This window comes from Chiloscyllium plagiosum, chromosome 33, assembly GCF_004010195.1.
Source record: "Chiloscyllium plagiosum isolate BGI_BamShark_2017 chromosome 33, ASM401019v2, whole genome shotgun sequence".
In the NCBI taxonomy this organism is placed as follows: Eukaryota; Metazoa; Chordata; class Chondrichthyes; order Orectolobiformes; family Hemiscylliidae; genus Chiloscyllium; species Chiloscyllium plagiosum.
The window spans coordinates 1,473,365-1,491,513 of record NC_057742.1 but is presented as its reverse complement, the minus strand read 5'-3'; positions in this window follow the sequence as shown (position 1 = coordinate 1,491,513).

The window sequence follows — 18,149 nt, the reverse complement described above, 5'->3', positions numbered from 1 at the left end:
ATTATTTTATACTTTTGTATGAGCTCGGCATGTCGCCATCAGCAGAAGGGAGCGCCGGAGTCTAGCTCCATTGTGGCACAGTCATCAGAGGACCCTAACAGCCTGTTGTACTAATCTGATGCAATTTCAAGAACAGTCCAAATTTGCTGGTGCTCCAGCCTCCATCACTGCCAAAGGCACATCAACTGGTTATTCATCTGGTACTGAATGTGGGATCTTGCTGTGTATTAAACAGCTGCCATATGTTCCTCAGAACAACATTCTGTGAGAAATTCTAAGGTTTTTCTGAGAAATTACAAAGTATGGGCAAAAATGAAATAGTTCCAGCTAATTAAATAGCTGAAAAACCACCACGGCTTTAAATCACCTGATTTAAAAATAAAAGTGATCATGGGGTGTGGACAACACTAGTTCAAATTTCCTGCCCATCCCGAAGATATTTGTTTACTGCCGACCTGGCTGCTTCTCCCTGATACACAGACTAATCTTTGTTCCACTACAGAAGCATAGAAATAGGAGAAGTAGGCCAGTTGGCCCTTTGAGCTCACCCTGCCATTCAATACGATCATGATTGGTCATCCAACTCAGTCCCCTGTTGCTGCTTTCTCCCAAAACCCTTTGCTACCAGATGGCATACAGTGAAACCATGGGGTAATTAAATTCAGGGATTGTTGGGGTGGGGGGTAGAAATAAGCGGGTTGGGGGATGCAGATGCATGGCTGAGGTTGGGATAGGGTTGTAGAGTGAGGGAGGTGGGAGGCTGGAGGGAACAGGGTTGCACGATGCGAGTGCAGAGGGTGGTGATGAGTACATTGGAATGTGGGCTGTAGGGGATGATGGGAGTGGTTGTAGTTGTATGGGGATGGGACTGGGCAGTAAGGGCATGTTTCTATGTGCAAGATGGACAGTCAGTGTGAATTCTTTTTCATTATAACATTAGGGCAGTGAAGAAGGCTTTGGCACACTGGCCTTCATCAGTCAGGGCACTGATCATAGAAGTTGAGAAGTTATGTTGCAATTGCACAGGACGTTGGTGAGGCTGCACTTGGAGGATTGTGTTCTGTTTTGGTCATGCTGCTATTGGAAGGATGTTATTAAACTGGAAAGGGTGCAGAAGAAATTTATAAGCATGTTGCCAGGGCTCAAGGGTCTGAATTATAAGGAGAGGTTGGACAAGCAGGAGACTGAGAGGGGGATCTTATAGAAGTGTTTAACATCATGAGAGGCATGGATAGGGTGAGTGCACTCAGTCTTTTTTCCCAGAGTCAGGGAATAGTGGATTTGAGGGCATCAGTTTAAGGTTAGAGGGGAAAGAATGAAAGGCAACCTTAGGGGCAACTTTTTTACTCAGAGGGTGGTACGGATCTGGAATAAGTTGCCAGCGGAAGTGGTACATTAACAACATTTAAAAGGCATTTGGACAAATACATGGATAGGAAAGGATTAGAAGGAAAGGGGCTAAGTGCAGGGAAATGGGGTTAGTGTGGATGGACATTTTGGTTGACATAGACCGGTTTGGGCCAAAGGGCCTGTCTCTGCGCTGTAGGACTCTATGACTCTATCAGAGGCTGATTAGCTCTCCATGGCAGTACGTATGGTCCTCCCTAGGTATAGCTCCATAGGAGACTGCAACTGCCTGCTATTTACAGCAGAAGACAGTCGTTCATGCAAGAGTCTGGACATTGAGGAATAACAGACTAGTTGGCAATGAGAGCTATTGCATCCTTGGCACTGTCCTTCCTCTGTTGTTCAAACCTGCAGAATTCTAGAAGGGAGAGCACTTGGCAGCAATTAGAGCTGAGAACCTAAATCTGGAGCTAAATCATCTTCACTGAATTCTCATAGCAACAGTAGGAGGCTACTCAGCCCTTTTCATTAACCAATCAGATCATGGCTGGTGTGAATCCTAATTTCATCCACACACTTATGTTCCACAATATTTATTACCCCTAAAATATCTACAAATCTCTCTTTTATTGAAACTTCCATTTGATACCCAGCCTTAATAGTTTTTTGGACATGAGATTTCCAGATTTTATCTCCCATTGAACAATAAAAATGATTGCTCTGTGACAGTGTCCAGGCTCTGTGCAGATTGCAATGGCCTGATTTTTAACTTAGTGTAAGTTAGTGACTACACAGTGGAGTGGTATCATACACAGTAACATGGCTGCAAGGCAAATACACAAATCGCTTTATGGTTCAGGACCAAGTAAAAGCAGGCTCCAGTGAGGTATTGCCACAAATCATCATTTCCAACATGAGGGAGTTTTAAACATGAATAAGAATTGGCTGGTAAATCAGATGCACCGAGAGGATGAATTTTGATCTGTGAAGCTTTTGATTCCACAGACTGTTAACATTCCCAGTCACATGCTGAGACTCAGGAATTGAGATAATTGATACAAATCCAAGACGTGGACTACGCAGGAGCAAATTACTGCAGATGTTGGAATCTGTACCGAAAACAAAAAATGCTGGGGGTCATAGCAGGTCAGGCAGCATCCACGGAGAGAAAGGAAGCTTAACGTTTCAAGTCTAGATGACTCTTCAGAGCTTGCTCTCTCTCTCTGTGGATGCTGTGATCTCCAGCCTTTTTTGTTTTTAGTGTGGACTATGCATGTGGGTAAGTAAACTGTGTTAGACTGTTAGCTGTAGTTTGTTTCATTATATGTCAAGATTTAATCATTGTCAGAATCATTTCCCAGTTGAAACAATTGCAAAACATGTCTATAATTAACTTTTTCCCTTTTGTTTTCTGTTCTCTGTGTCCAAGGGACTGAGGTAAGAATAGCTGTCCAGTGTCACGCCTGGATCACAAGTTCAGGGTAAATGGAAATGAAACAGAGAAAAGATTAATAGGATATCATAGACAGAGCTTTACTCTGTATAAATCCGTGTGCTGTCCCTTTCATGGGAGTATTTGATGGGGACAGATCTAGAGGTAGCTTTACTCTGTATCTAACTCTGTGCTGTCCCTGTTCCAAGAAAGTTTGATGGGAACAGTGTTGAGGGTGCTTTACTCTGTATCTAACCTGTGCTGTCTCTGTTTTGGGAATGTTTGATGGGGACACTGCAGAGGGAACTTCATTTTGTATCTAACTCTGTGCTATCCCTGTCCTGGCGGTGTCTGAGGGTGAATCGTATAGAAATTTACTGTGAAGTCAAACTAATCTGAGCGTTTGACATGGTCCTAGGATGACATTTGTGGCTTAATTTACTGTAACAAACACCAGATGGAGATGAATAAATCACAACCAGATTTCTCCTTTAGGAGCCAGACTCAGCCAATCAATGTGCATTTTGGAGAAAACTCAGAGGTGCTTCCTAATACAAAAGTGAATATTTCTCAATGAATCATGACCAGGATTGAAACCCTGTTTCCCATGGTCCCATTCAGCACAGCATGAATCTCAGAGTGCTCTCACTGGGAACAGATCCTGAAAGGCTGTGACTGGAAGCTCCAGGATCAATCTTTGGGGTGCTATTATTGTCCATCTGGTGGAACGGACATCCAGATTCTAACCTTGCTTTTCTTGCACATCTGCTTGCAATGGGTATAATGTAATGCAAATCTGAATTCTATTGTATTGTTCAATTGTAATGTCTTATTGTTATTGCAATGGAAATGAAATACAGTTGTTGAGACGTGGAATCTATATTTATTAATATAATGTTGAATTACAAAATAAAAGTTATATTGTTTCTATGGTTTCTTGTGACAATTCAACAATATTGGCTGTGAACATTCCTCTCGTTTCTCTGATTCTTATCCTCCTCCAGTGGAAATTAAGCACAGTTCTGGATGTAGGTTTGCTTGCTGAGATAGAAAGTTCATTTTCAGATGCTTCATCACCATACTTGGTAACATCTTCAGTGAGCCTCCAGATGGAGCACTGGTGGTATGGCCCACTTTTTATTTATGTGTAAATAAATAAATAAATAAATAACTGGCCATACCACCAGTGTTTCATCCAGAGGCTCACCTTTGATGTTACCCAGTATGGTGATGAAACATCTGGAAATGAACCTTCCAGCTCAGCGAGCAAACCTACATCCAGAACGTCAACCTGAGCTACAAATCTTCTCAAAACTCTTTGAACACGATGCCTGAATTGAGGATTGGGCTCAGTTCTGGTGCTCTCATGCCTTAGACTGGAAGCGAAGGGTTCAAACTCCATTTCAGTCAGTCTGGCAAGTGCAGACTTGAACATAGTTTTGAAAATAAACATTGATGTGGATGGCCACCTGGTTCAGACAGAGTAAGCACTGAGCCAAAGGTGGCATTCCCAACATAACCCTGTCTGAACCCTAAGCTCAGACAGCGTGCGAACGCAAAGCAAGCAGCTGCATATGAATGCAGGATGGCACCATCAGGGCATCCAGGGTGGGGGTTAATCTTCAGTCTGATAGGTTTAGGTGTTCCTTCCCCACTCTCCTGCTGTAAATGGTGGAAATGCTCTTTAGCCTTGGTCACATCTCATGGAAAAGGCATATACCAGCAGCAAAGAAAGGCTCCATATGATCAGCTTTACAGAAAAGGGAAGTGGGTACAGCAGATGCTGGAGATTAGAGTCAAGATTAGAGTGGTGCTGGAAAAGCACAGCAGGTCCAGCAGCTTCAGAGCAAACAGTCTCATGATAGCTATGACATTGACTTCCAGAAAAACATTGTTTGAAATCTGATTTTCCAGTTATTACAGTCAGGATGAAATATCATTTTATTATGAGTCATATTAATCTCTTGCTCGATCTTGTGATAGACAGCTATGTTCATTTAAGGACTTAAGGAGGTGCCAAAGCCATTGACAAAAGGGCAAAGCTTGAAGAATATGTTTTATGAATTAGCATCTCAACACCTAGTGTGGACACAAAGAACTGTCAGGAAATTGCTACTGCTTGTGGAATTATGTCCTTTATCAAATTAATCACATGTGGAATTGGATTTGCTTTTCTCACAAGCTGTGTTAGGGGTTCGTGTTTTTAAGAGGACTTTAAATGTTTTTGAAGCATTGTTACTTTTCAAAGGCATGGAAAACACACAGGAAAATTTGAGCATAATTCCTAGCAGAAGTGAAATCATGACCAGATTGAGATGTTCCTAAAGTGTTGTTGGTTGAAGAATAAGGTTTGGTCAGGCCACTGGGAAGAACTCCCTAGTTTTTCTTTCATCACAGGAATGTTTACTTCTACTGGGAATTAAGACAAACTAGATTACATGGTCATAGCCATATGGTTCACACGTAAGGAGGATATTGTGACTAACATGAAATTTACACTTCCGTTTCAACATAGCATTATGTTTTTGAATTTTCCAATCTTCAATCTGAAGCTAATGTTTAAGCATTTAATTCTAAACATTGAAGTGCTTTTTTTTGTTTCCCGAATTCAAGTATGCCAGCCTTCCTTACAAAATACTCTCCCTGAAGTAGTTTAAACAGCTGCTTTGGCGTTGACAATTGCCATTGAACTTTTAAAAGTCATCAGTTGCTTCAGTCTTGGTTAGAACTTGTTTAGTGACTACATTTGTTTAAGTGTCAGAGCCAAGAAATAATGTGTTTTTGCTAACTCTCTCACACTGGTTTCCCTGGAGGGAAATTGAGAGAGAACAAGAGAACTGAGACATAAGGGCACAGTATTACCACAATGAACGTAATCAAGACAGCTGCATAAGTTGCATAACTTTGTTTGATATTGTGCTAGTTAGTTTATTGTTGAACTCTCTGATATAATTCATTTGTAAACAGTGTAAAATCTCCATGAATGCGAGGGCAATGTAATACATGTTTTTAATTCTTTGTGTAAAAGAATATTTAAGGATGGAGCAATGAATACTAGTTAGCCAGTGACACCAATATCCAAATTAAAAATACAGCAGAAACTGAGCTTATCACAGAAACATCATTATTAAGACTGGCCCGATCCATCACCAGAGGCAAACCTGATTTAAAATCACTAAAAATGACTCAAAAATGATAAAGAACCATTTACTAGTTTTATTAGATCACAGTCAGTAGTGTCTCCTGATAGCCTGCAATGGTAGTCATGCTGCTAATCCCCAGAACTGTCCATTCTCTAATCTCTCCTCACCCCCAACCCTGAACAACGTGGATGACATCCCCATGTGATGACTGACCAGATACCCGACCACTCTCTGTGAAGATCCCTAACTGATGAACTGTGAATCTCTGACTGTTTTTACTGGAGCTGCAGGACTAACTATGGCGCACTCCCTGGACCGTAGTGAGACTGAACTCTGATCCTGACTGCCCCAGGGGTGACTGATTATGCTCAAGACCCTGGACTGAGATCATTCACTGCTCCTGGCTGATTGTACCAGGCCCCTGACTGACAACAACACCCCTCCACCCCCAACTCTACAGAGAGCTAATCCCCATCAGATTTGAGATATGGCCATTTGATTGAAGCACAAGCAGTGTGTTTGCTGGCACACACTATGGATATGAGACTGACATAGTACGGTGCAGCATTACAACAATCACAGCAAGGCAAGGCAGAAGTACCATGACCTTTAAAGCATGGCTGAAGGGACAAAGACTAAAAGACAAGGCAAAGTATAGTAAAGCAAGGCAAGGCAAAGCAGGGATTCTGTGAGCATCTGGGCAGGCTCTGAGTGAATGAGTGTGAAGAGAGCAATGGGGCAGTCTACAGATGCAGCCTGATGCCATTCATGAGCCTGATGCCTAGATGGTCAATCTTAGTGTTAGTGTTGATAACTGATTGCAATCTCAGCTCCGAGTCAAAGATGGACCTATTTACAAAGACGGTGGTTCAGCTCTAGATAGTTAACATACTGATTGTAGCTAAGATCTAAGACAGTGGCCACAGCCTTTCCAAAACCATTCACACCACTTAAGCACCAAGCAATGACATTCTCCAACAAGACAGATTCCAAAAACTGCATTCAATGGCATTACCGTCACTAAATCCCCACTCATCCTGGGGTTACTATTGAGCAGAAATGGAACTGGACTAGTCATATAAATACTCTGGCTACAAGAGGAGATCGGAGGCTAGGAATCGTGCAGCAAGTAACTCACCTCTGGACTCCTATGCCTATCCATCACCTACAAGGCATAGTCAGGAGTGTGATGGAATACTCCACACTTGCCCAGATGAATGCAGTTTCAACAACACTCAAGAAGCTTGACACCACCCAGGACAAAGCAGCCATTTGACTGGCGTCCCATCTACCATCTCCAATATTCATTCCGTTTGCCAATGATACAATGGCTATCATTTACATTTACATCACATACCATCTACTAATGCACTGCACCAACTCATTTGTGGACGTGAATGTCACTGGCTGGTCAGATTTATTGCCCATCTCTAAAGTGGTGAGCTGCCTTCTTGAACTGCTGCAGTCCACCTGCTTTGGGTTGACGCACAATGTCCTCAGGATTTTGACCCCACACACTGAAGGAATGGCAATATACTTCCAAGTAGGATGGAATGTGGCTTTGAGGGGAAAGTAAGGGTCCTCTGACAGCATCTTCCAAACCCACGCCTCTGCCATGCAGGACAATGGAGCAGATACATGGAAATATGTGCAGTGTTTTCTATAGACCCCTCAATAGCTGTAGAGAGATAGAATATAGAAAATAGCATGTTACAGCGCAGTACAGGCCCTTCGGCCCTTGATGTTGCGCCGATCTGTGAAAATAATCTGATGCCAATCTAACCTACACCGTTCCATTATTATCCATATGTATGTCCAATGCCCATTTAAATGCCCTTAATGTCGGCGAGTCTACTACTGCTACAGGCAGGCCATTCCACACCCTACTAATCTCTGAGTGAAGAAACTACCCCTAATATCTATCCTAAATCTATCACCCCTCAACTTAAAGCTATGTCCCCTTGTGTTAGCCTTCACCATCCGAGGAAAAAGGCTCTCATTATCCATCCTATCTAACCCTCTGATTATCTTATATGTCTCGATTAAGTCACCTCTCAAACTTCTTCTCTCCAACGAAAACAGCCTCAGTTCCCTCAGCATTTCCTTGTAAGACCTTCCTTCCATACCAGGCAATATCCTAGTAAGTCTCCTCTGAACTCTTTCCAAAGCTTCCACATCCTTCCTATAATGCGGTGACCAGAACTGCATGCAGTACTCCAGGTGCGGCCTTACCAATGATTTGTACAGCTGGAGCATGACCTCATGGCCCCTAAACTCAATGCCCATACCAGTAAACGCCAACGCACCGTATGCCTTTTTAACAACCTATCAACCTGGGTGGCAACTTTCAGGGATTTATGCACCTGGACACTGAGATCTCTCTGCTCGTCTACACTGCCAAGAATTTTACCATTAGCTCAGTAGTCTGCATTCCTGTTATTTCTTTTGAAGTGAACTACCTCACATTTTTCTGCATTACACTCCATTTGCCACTTCTCAGCCCAGCTCTGCATCTTATCTATGTCCCTCTGTAACCCACAACATCCTTCAGCACTATCCACAATTCCGCCTACCTTAGTGTCATCCGCAAATTTACTAACCCATCCTTCTATGCCCACATCCAGATCATTTATAAAAATGTCAAACAGCAGTGGCCCCAAAACAGATTCTTGTGGCACACCACTAGTAATTGAACTCCAGGATGAACATTTCCCATCAACCACCACCCGCTGTCTTCTTTCAGCTCGCCAATTTATTATCCAAACTGCTAAATCACCTTCAATCCAGAAACTGTATTTTCTGCAGAGCTTTAGCCATTGGAGACACCTAGTTAGGGGGACAGATAGGAAGTTTTGTGGGAATGAGAGAGACTCACGATTGGTTTGTTGCCTCCCAGGTGCCAGGGTTTGTGATGTCTGTGATCCTTGAGGGGCAGGGGGCGCAGTACCAAGTCGTGGTCCACATAGGCACTAATGACATAGGTAGGAAGAAAGGTGGGGATCTAAGGCAGAAATTCAGGGAGCTAGGGTGGAAGTTTAGAAGTAGAACAAACCGAGTTGTTATCTTTGGTTTGTTGCTGGAACCACGTGCTGGTGAAGCAAGGAACAGGGAGAGCGCGGACATGAACACGTGGCTGCAGGGGTGCTGTAGGAGGGAGGGCTTTGGATTCTTGGATAATTGGAGCTCTTTCTGGGCAAGGTGGGGCCTCTACAACCAGCACAGTCTTCACCTGTAGGGTGAAGACTCTGCACCAGAGACCTGTGGCAAAAGTGAGGAAATCAGAGTCTAGATTACAGTGGTGCTGTAAAAGCACAGCAGGTCAGGCGGCATCCAAGGAGCAGGAAAATCGACGTTTCGGGCAAAAGCCCTACCTCAGGAATGAAGTGCCCATTGCTTACCCCCGGTAAGCTCCTCCTCCCCCCCCCATACTATCCAAAATGGTCTACTTGTCGTTGAGGGGAGCCACCACAGGAGATCCCTGCACTGCCTGCCAGTTCCCTTTCCTACCCCTGAAGGTAACCCAGCTACCTTCTTCACGTGGCTGTGGAGTAACAATCTCCCTGTAACTCTTCTCAATAACCCCATCTGCCTCCTCAATGATCCGAAGTTCATCCAGCTCCAACTCCAGATCCCTAACACGGTTCTCAAGGAGCTGGGGTTGGGTGCAATTCCCACAAATGAAGTCAGCAGGGACACTAGAGGTGACCGTTACATCCCACACACTGCAGGAGGAACATTCAACTGCCCTAACTTCCATTCTCACTATTCTAAATTCCCAAAGAGACCGCTGAAAAAATGAAACACAAAGGAAAACACTTATCACTTACCAACCGACGCACAGAACTTTTGTTTAGTTAGAGAAGGAGGATGGGTGAGAGACCCGAGTAGTGTTTCGGTTAAAGCAACCATCCAAATATGTGAATTCATGGCCTCTCGACAGCCTCCTGCGCGACACTCCCACACTTCCTGCTGCTGAAACAACAGATTGGACAGCAGATCTTGAAAAGGTGCAGATGTAGCAGAGTTGTTGTTATGGGTGACTCCAACTTTCCCAGCTTGATTGGAATCTCTTTAGCGCAAATGGTCTAGATGGAGCCGATTTTGTCAGGTATGTCCAGGAGGGATTTCTGACTCAGTATGTAGATAGGCCAACTAGGGCTGAGGCCATACTGGGTTTCCTGCTAGACAACGAGCCAGGCCAGGTGTCAGATCTCTCGGCGGGAGAGCATTTCGTAACAATGACCATAAATGCCTCACCTATACTATACCATGGAGAGGGATAGGAGCAGACAGTATGGGAAGGTATTTAATTGGGGGAGGGGAAATTATACTGCTATTAGACAGGAACTGTGGAGGAGAAACTGGGAACAATCATTCTACGGGAAATGCACAACAGAAATGTGGAGGCTGTTTAAGGAGCACTTGTTGCAAGTGTTGGATAACATTGTCCCACTGAGACAGGCAAGGAATGGGAAGGTGAAGGAACCTCGGATGACAAGAGGAGCTTCTCGTCAACAGGAAGAAGGAAACTGACTTCAGGTTGAGGAAGCAAGGATCTGGCACAGCTTTAGAGGATTACAGGGTAGCTAGGAAATAGACTGAGGGGAGCTAGGACGGGGCAGACAAAAACCTTGTCGAGAAGGATTAGGGAAAACCCAAAGGTGTGCTGCATTTACGTGAGGAATAAGAGAATGATCAGAGAGAGGATACAACCGATCAGGGATAGTGGAGGGAACTTGTGCCTGGAGTCTGAAGAGATAAGGGAGGGCCTAAATGAGTTTTTTGCTTCAGTATTCACTAGAGAGAGGGACCTTGTTCATAGTGAGAACACAGTGGACCAGGTTAATTAGCTTGAACAGATTGATATTAAAAAAGGAGGATGTGCTAGAAATTCTGGTAAGCATCAAGATAGATATAATCCTCTAAAGCTGTGCCAGATCCTTGCTTCCCCAGGGCCAGACCAGATATATGCAAGGTTACTACGGGAAGTGAGGAATGAGATTGCTGAGCCTCTGGCAATGATCTTTGCATCCTCACTCTCCGCGGAAGTAGTACCGGATGATTGGAGGGAGGCGAATGTTGTTCCTTTGTTCAAGAAAGGGAAAAGGGAAATCCCTGGGAATTACAGACCAGTCAGTCTTATGTCTGTGGTAAGCAAGGTACTGGAAAGGATTCTGAGAGACAGGATCTATAACTATTTAGATAAATATAGTTTGATTAAAGATAGCATGGCTTTGTGAGGGGCAGGTCATGCCTCATAAGCCTTATTGAGTTCTTTGAGGATGTGACGAGACAGGTTGACAAAGGTCGACCAGTAGATGTGGTGTATATGGAGTCAGTAAGGCATTTGATAAGGGTCCCCATCATAGGCAAAAGTGAGGACTGCAGATGCTGGAAACCAGAGTTTAGATCAGAGGGGTACTGGAAAAACACAGCAGGTCAGGCAGCATCTGAGGAGCAGGAAAATCGATGTTTCGGGAAAAAGACCTTCATCAGGAATAAGTTAGAAGGTATGGGATACAGGGAAATTTGGCTGTCTGGATACAGAATCGGTTGGCTGAAAGAAGACAGCGAGTGGTAGTGGATGGGAAGTATTCCGCCTGGAGGCCGGTGACCAGTGGTGTCCTGCAGGGATCTCTTGTTGGGCCTCTGCTGTTTGTAGTTTTTATAAATGACTTGGATGAAGAAGTGGAAGGGTGGGTTGTAAATTTGCCGATGACACAAAGGTCGGTGGTGTAGCTAGTGTTAAGGGCTATTGCAGGATACAACAAGACATTGACAGGATGCAGAGCTGGGCTGAGATGAGGCAGATGGATTTCAACTTGGTTAAATATTATGTGATTCATTTTGGAAGGTTGAATTTGAATGCTGAATACAGGGTTAAAGACAGGATTCTTGGCAGTGTGGAGGAACAGCGGGATCTTGGGGTCCACGTACATAGATCCCTCAAAGTTGCCACCCAAGTTGATAAGGTTTTTAAGAAGGCGTATGGTGTTTTGGCTTTCATTAACGGGGGATTGAGTTTAAGAGCCGCAAGGTTTTGCTGCAGCTGTATAAAACCCCGGTTATACCACATTTGGAATATTGTGTCCAGTTCTGGTCACCTCATTATAGGAAGGATGTAGATGTTTTAGAGAGGGTGCAGAGGAAATATACCAGGATGCTGCCTGAATTGGAGGGCTTGTCTTATGAAGAGAGGTTGAGTGAACTTGGGATTTTGACACTGGAGAGAAGAAAGAAGAGAGGTGACTTGATAAAGGTGTACAAGATAATGAGAGGCATAGAGAGAGTAGATAGCCAAGGACTTTTTCTCCAGGGCAGAAATGGCTGTCATGAGGGGTCATCATTTTAAGGTGATTGGAGGAAGGTGTAGGAGAGATGTCAGAGGTAGGTTAGTACACAGAGAGTGGTGGGTGCGTGGAATGCACTGCCAGTGGTGGTAGTACAGTCATTTAAGTAACTGCTGGACAAGCACATGTACGGTAGTAAATTAAGGGGTGTTTAGGTTAGGTTGATCTTAGATTAAGATACTGTAAATGCTCGGCACAACATTGTGGTCCAAAGGGCCTGTACTGTACTTTTCTATATCACTGTCCTTCAGGGTCACTGGGTCAAAAAACAGGAATTCCATCCTAAAGGGGATTGTGGGTGTATCCACAGCATATGGCTACAGCAGTTCAAGAAGGCAGCTCACCACAACCTTCTGTACTGAATTTAGAGAAGACTAATAAATGCTGACCCACCATTTAAAAGGATAAAATTTAACACTGTTACATCTTGTACAAAAAAAATGTCAAATTGTCTATCCTCTCTAGCCCCATCGTGCTCAGTGTTCCTGTTGCTATTCCACTGGAAAGCAAGGAGGAGATGCGTTGGGGGCTTATTCAGTGATAGCTCCCACAGTGCACTCGCCTATTGCACTCAGTACCCAGGTTAACTATGGAGATGGATGATTGGGGTGAGGTCTGTCACTGCAGGTGTTAATGCTGCAGGTGAAGAAATGAGAGAGAAACACAATACTGTAATCAAACTCCTGATGGAAAAGTAAGGTGTGTTTCCGTGGGTGGAATCTGGCAAAATGTAACTCCACTTTAGGAGATAAGATTAATTCGAGATGTACTGCCAACATGCTCAGGCAATGCTTTTCACATTCTTCACACAGCAATGCCCTTTAAAAAGGCACCTGATTTTTAGGTTCAGTATACAAACAAACAGTCCCCATTGAACCTGGGCATGTTGAAGATTCTTGTACAACTTTCCTGCTGTATAGCTTCAATCTGTTAATCTTGCAGCCAACAACAGGTTATATTTATACACTACTTTCCACCCCGGGAAACTTTACAGAAGCAATATCCAACCAAATTTGACAATGAGCCATGTAAGGAGGTATTAGTAGGTGATCAAAGGCTTGTTGAAAGAAGTAGGTTTTTTAAGCAGTGTCTTAAAAGGAGAGAGAAGTAGAGAGCCCAAGAGCCTGGGGAAAGAATTCCAGAGCTAAGCACCCAGGCAGCTGAAGCCACGGCTGCCAATGGTGGAACAACTCAAAACAAGGATGCACTGGACTGGAGAAATGTCAGGGGGATTCATGGACATTGTTGTGGTAGGAAGGACAATGACATGGATGGATTTGATAATAAAGATAAGACTTCTAAACTCGAGGCCCAGGTGCCAATATAGAGTGTGTGACCACAGGATGGATGAATGAATGGGATGAGGTGCGAGCTAGATGATAGATGTCAGGATTTTTCTGTTGGTTCACGAGATTTGAATGTCAAAAGTGGGGCTAATGTTTGTTGCCTATTTCTAGTTGCCCTTGAGCATGTGGTGGTGAACTGCGTTGAGCCAGTAAATGCTGTATCATGGGTGGTTTAAGTATGCTCACGTACCATCAGGAAGAAAATTCCAGGATTTTGACCCAGTGAAACTGAAGGAACATTGATATATTTCTGAGTCAGTACGGTGAGTGACTTGAAGTGGAAGTTGCAGATGGTGGTGTTCCTATGTATGTGCTGCCCTTGTTTTTCTAGATAGTAGTGGTTGTGGACTTTGAAGTGAGTTTCTTAGCACAGAATTCCCAGTTTCTGACCTGCTCTTGTAACCACTATATTTATATAGCTAGTCCGGTTCCGTTGTTGGTCAATGGTAATCCCAGACTGTTGACAGTGGTGAGTTCAGAAATGGTAATGCCATTGAATTTAAAGGGGAGGTGGCTACATACTCTCTGATTGGAAAAGGTAATTGCCAGGCACTTGTGTGGCATGTTACTTGCTACTTATCAGCCCAAACCTGGATATTGTTTGGATGTTTGTGCAGTGGAGATGGACTGCTTCAGTATCTGAGGAGTAGCAAATGGTGCTGAACATTGTATAATCATCGGTGAACATCCCCACTTCTGACGTTATGATGAAGCAATTGGGCTTAGGACACCATCCTGACGAATGCCTACAGAGATGTTCTGGAGCTGAAATGACTGACCCCAAACAACTATAACCATCTTCTTTTGTTTCAGCAGAGAATTTTCACGCTGCTTCCCATTCTCTCCAGTTTTGCTCGGGCTCCTTTGCTCCTTAATGCAGCAGTCTGCAAACTGCTGCCTTGCTGTCAAAGGCAGTCCTTCTCCCTTCACTTTTTTTCCCAGATGAGTTCAGTAACATAGTGCTGATAGCTGCTGCTCAAATCTGGAAACTTCTTAAATATGCCAGCTTCAGTAAATCCCGTATCAACTCCCTAGTTATCAGTATAACAGAGAGTACTACTGCTCAGAGAGTTATTTTGTAAGACAAGACTGGAGAAAGTTGATTTATTCAAACTACATCAACAATTGTTCTGAGGAAGAGTCATTGGACATGAAACATTAACTCTGATTTCACTTCTCAGGTGCTGTCACACATGCTGAGCAATTTCTGTTTTTATTTTCTAATTTCCAGTGTCCGCAATTCTTTCGGTTTTTTTTCAACCTAAAGTGACATGATTGCCGTGACCCCACAGAAGTACATAAGATAGTAACTGTAGACACAGAAACCGACTTCAAACTAAATTGCCACGGCAACAACACAGTAAATTAATAAATGGCAATTTTTAAAACTATTATTAAAGAGGTTTTTGGTAACATAATGAATATATGCGCCAATGATTCTTTCACAACAGATTTAACATCTGCAAAACAATCGAACAAAAGTCTTGTATAATTATGAGGCAAACTTTAATTGTCAGTAATTTATCAGTGTAAGCCTGCCAAAATCCAATCTACCTTTGGAATCTTTTTTAGATAGACTGGCCCTCTGAGGTTCTGAGCCATTAATGATAGCTTATTCCCAGCTGGAGTCAGGAGAATTTGGAGCACAAAACAGGCCATCCAACCCTACAAGTTAATGCCCCAGGGGACAATGAGCATAATATGATTGAATTCACACTGCAGTTTAAGAGGGAGAACCTGGAATCAGATGTAACAGCATTACAATTGAGTAAAGGTCACTACAAAAACATGTGGGAAGAGCTGGTCTGAGTTGATTGGAAAGGAAGCCTACAGGGAGGATGATGAAGCAGCAATGGCAAAACTTTCTGGGGGTAATTTGGGAGGCACAGCAGAAATTTATCCCTAGGAAGAACGGGAAAATGAGGCAACATGACTGACAAGAGAAGTCAGGTCAGCATAAAAGCAAAAGAAAACAAACACAAATGTGGTGAAGATTAATGGGAAGCCTTTAAAAACCATCACAGGTTAACTAAAAAAGCAATAAGAGGGGAGAAGATGAAATATGAGGGTAAGCTAGCTTGTAATATAAAAAACAATTATAAGAGTTATTTTAGATATGTAAAAGGTAAGGGAGAGGCAAAGCATATAGGACCACTGGAAAATGAGGCTGGAGAAGTAGTAATGGGGAACAAAGAAATGGCAGAGGAACTGAATAGGTACTTTGTATTAGTTTTCACAGAGGCAAGCACCAGCAGCATATCAGAACTTCAAGAGAGTCGGGGGCAGAGTGTAGTGGCCATCATGAAGGAGAAGATGCTGGGGAAGATGAAAGGTCTGAAGGTGGTTAGAACACCTGGACCAGATGGACTACACCCCAAAGTTCTGAAGGAAATAAGTGAGGAGATTGTGGAGGCATTGGTGGTGATTTTTCAGGAATCACTGCAGTCAGGAAGGATGCCAGAGCACTGGAAAATGGCTAATGTAACACCCCTGTTTAAGAAGGGAGGGAAGCAGAAGACATGGAACTACAGGCTGATTATATTGACCTCAGTCATTGGTACAATTTTAGAGTCCATTATTAAGGATGAGACTGCGGAGTACTTGCAGGAAGTACATGGTAAAATAGGGCTGAGTCAGCACAACTTCATCAAGGGGACCACATGTCTTGCAAATCAGTCAGAATTTTTGAAGAGGTAACAAATGAGTTTGATAAAGCAGAGTCAGTGCATGTGATTTAATTCGATTTTCAGAAGACCTTAGAAATATGCCACACAGAAGACTGCTAAATAAAATAAGATTCTATGGTGTTAGGGGCAAGGTACTGGTATGAATAGAGGACTGGCTGACTGGCAGAAGGCAGAGAGTGGGGATAAAGGGATCATTTTCAGGATGGCAGCTGCTGACTAGTGGAATTCCACATGGTCAGTGGTAGGCACACAATTACTCTTGTTGTACATTAATGATCTGGATGAAGGAACTGAGGGCATTGTTGTCAAATTTACAGATGACACAAAGATAGTTGGAGGTAATCCTGAGGAAAAAGGAAGGCTGCAGAAAGACTTGGACAAGTTAGGAGAGTAGGCTAGGAAGCAAAGAATATGGTGTACGTAAGTGTGAGGTTATGCACTTTTGTAGGAAGAATAGGAGACTTTTTTTTAATGGGAAACCCTTTGGAAATCTGTAGCTCAAAGGGACTTAGGAGTCTGAGTTCAGGATTCTCTTAAGGTTAACATACTGTTTTAGATGGTAGTTAGGAAGACAAATGCAATGCTAGAATTCATTTTGATAGGCTCAGAATACAACAGCAGGGATCTACTGTTGAGGCTGAATAATATTGTGGGCAAGAGTGTGGTGCTGGAAAAGCACAGCAGGTCAGGCAGCATCCGAGAACCAGGAGAATCGGCGTTTTGGGCATAAGCCCTTCGCCAGCCCTGACCTGCCGTGCTTTTCCAGCACTACACTCTCAACTCTGATCTCCAGAATCTGCAGTCCTCATTTTCTCCTAATAGTGTGTGCAGACTGCATTTGCAACACTGTGAGCAGTCCTGCATCTAAATAAGGATGTGCTGGCCTTGGAAAGAGTTCAGAGGAGATTTACAAGAATGATGCCAGGAATGAAAGGCTTGTCATATGGGCAGCAGTTGAGGACTACGGGTCAGTACTCAATGGAGTTTAGATGAGGGGGGTATCTGATTGAAAATTGTAGAATACTGACAGGCCTGGATAGAGTGGACATGGAAAACACGTTTCCATTCGCTAGGATCCAAGGACACATCCTCAGAATGAGGGGACAACGCTTTAGAACTGAAATGTCGGGGAATTTCTTCAGCCAGTGGGTGGTTAATCTGTGAAACTCAATGCATAGAAGGCGGTGGAGGCCAAGTCATTCAGCGTATTTAAGAGAGTTAGTTAAAGTCTTGATTTGTGAGGGGTTTAAGGGTTATGAGGAGAAGACAGAAGAATGGGGTTGAGAAACATATCAGCAATGATCAAACGGTGGAGCAGATTTGATGGGCCGAATGACTAAGTTCTGCTCCTATATCTTCTGGTCTTATGAGTATTGGAGGGGGAGGAGGGGGATACAGTAGCTGTGATCTATGTTTGTGACCTGTGTTGGAACTAAGATCTTATGGAGCAGTAAGCAGGAGGTATTGTTTGGAAACTTCCAGGAACCTTAAGCATAAAACTAACAAAGTAGATGTCAATGATTATTATCTCAGGATCATACCTGAGACATATATAAATTGCTGTTGGACTGATAAGGGTGGTGAGCACATGTCTGAACAAGGATTCTGTTTCACAGTTGGAAGGAACTATATGGGCTCCATTTGCACTAGGCTGGTGCAATACCTTAACACAATTTAGAAATAAAACAGCTGCAAAACAACCAAAAACTGGTAAATGTAGGGAAAGCCTCCAGCATAAATAATAGTTCGACAAGAAATGGAAAGGAAAAGAGTTGACAGAAAATGTGCTGAATTGGGGAAAAAGAAAAAAAACTAGAAGTGTAAATAATTAAGAGAATTATGGA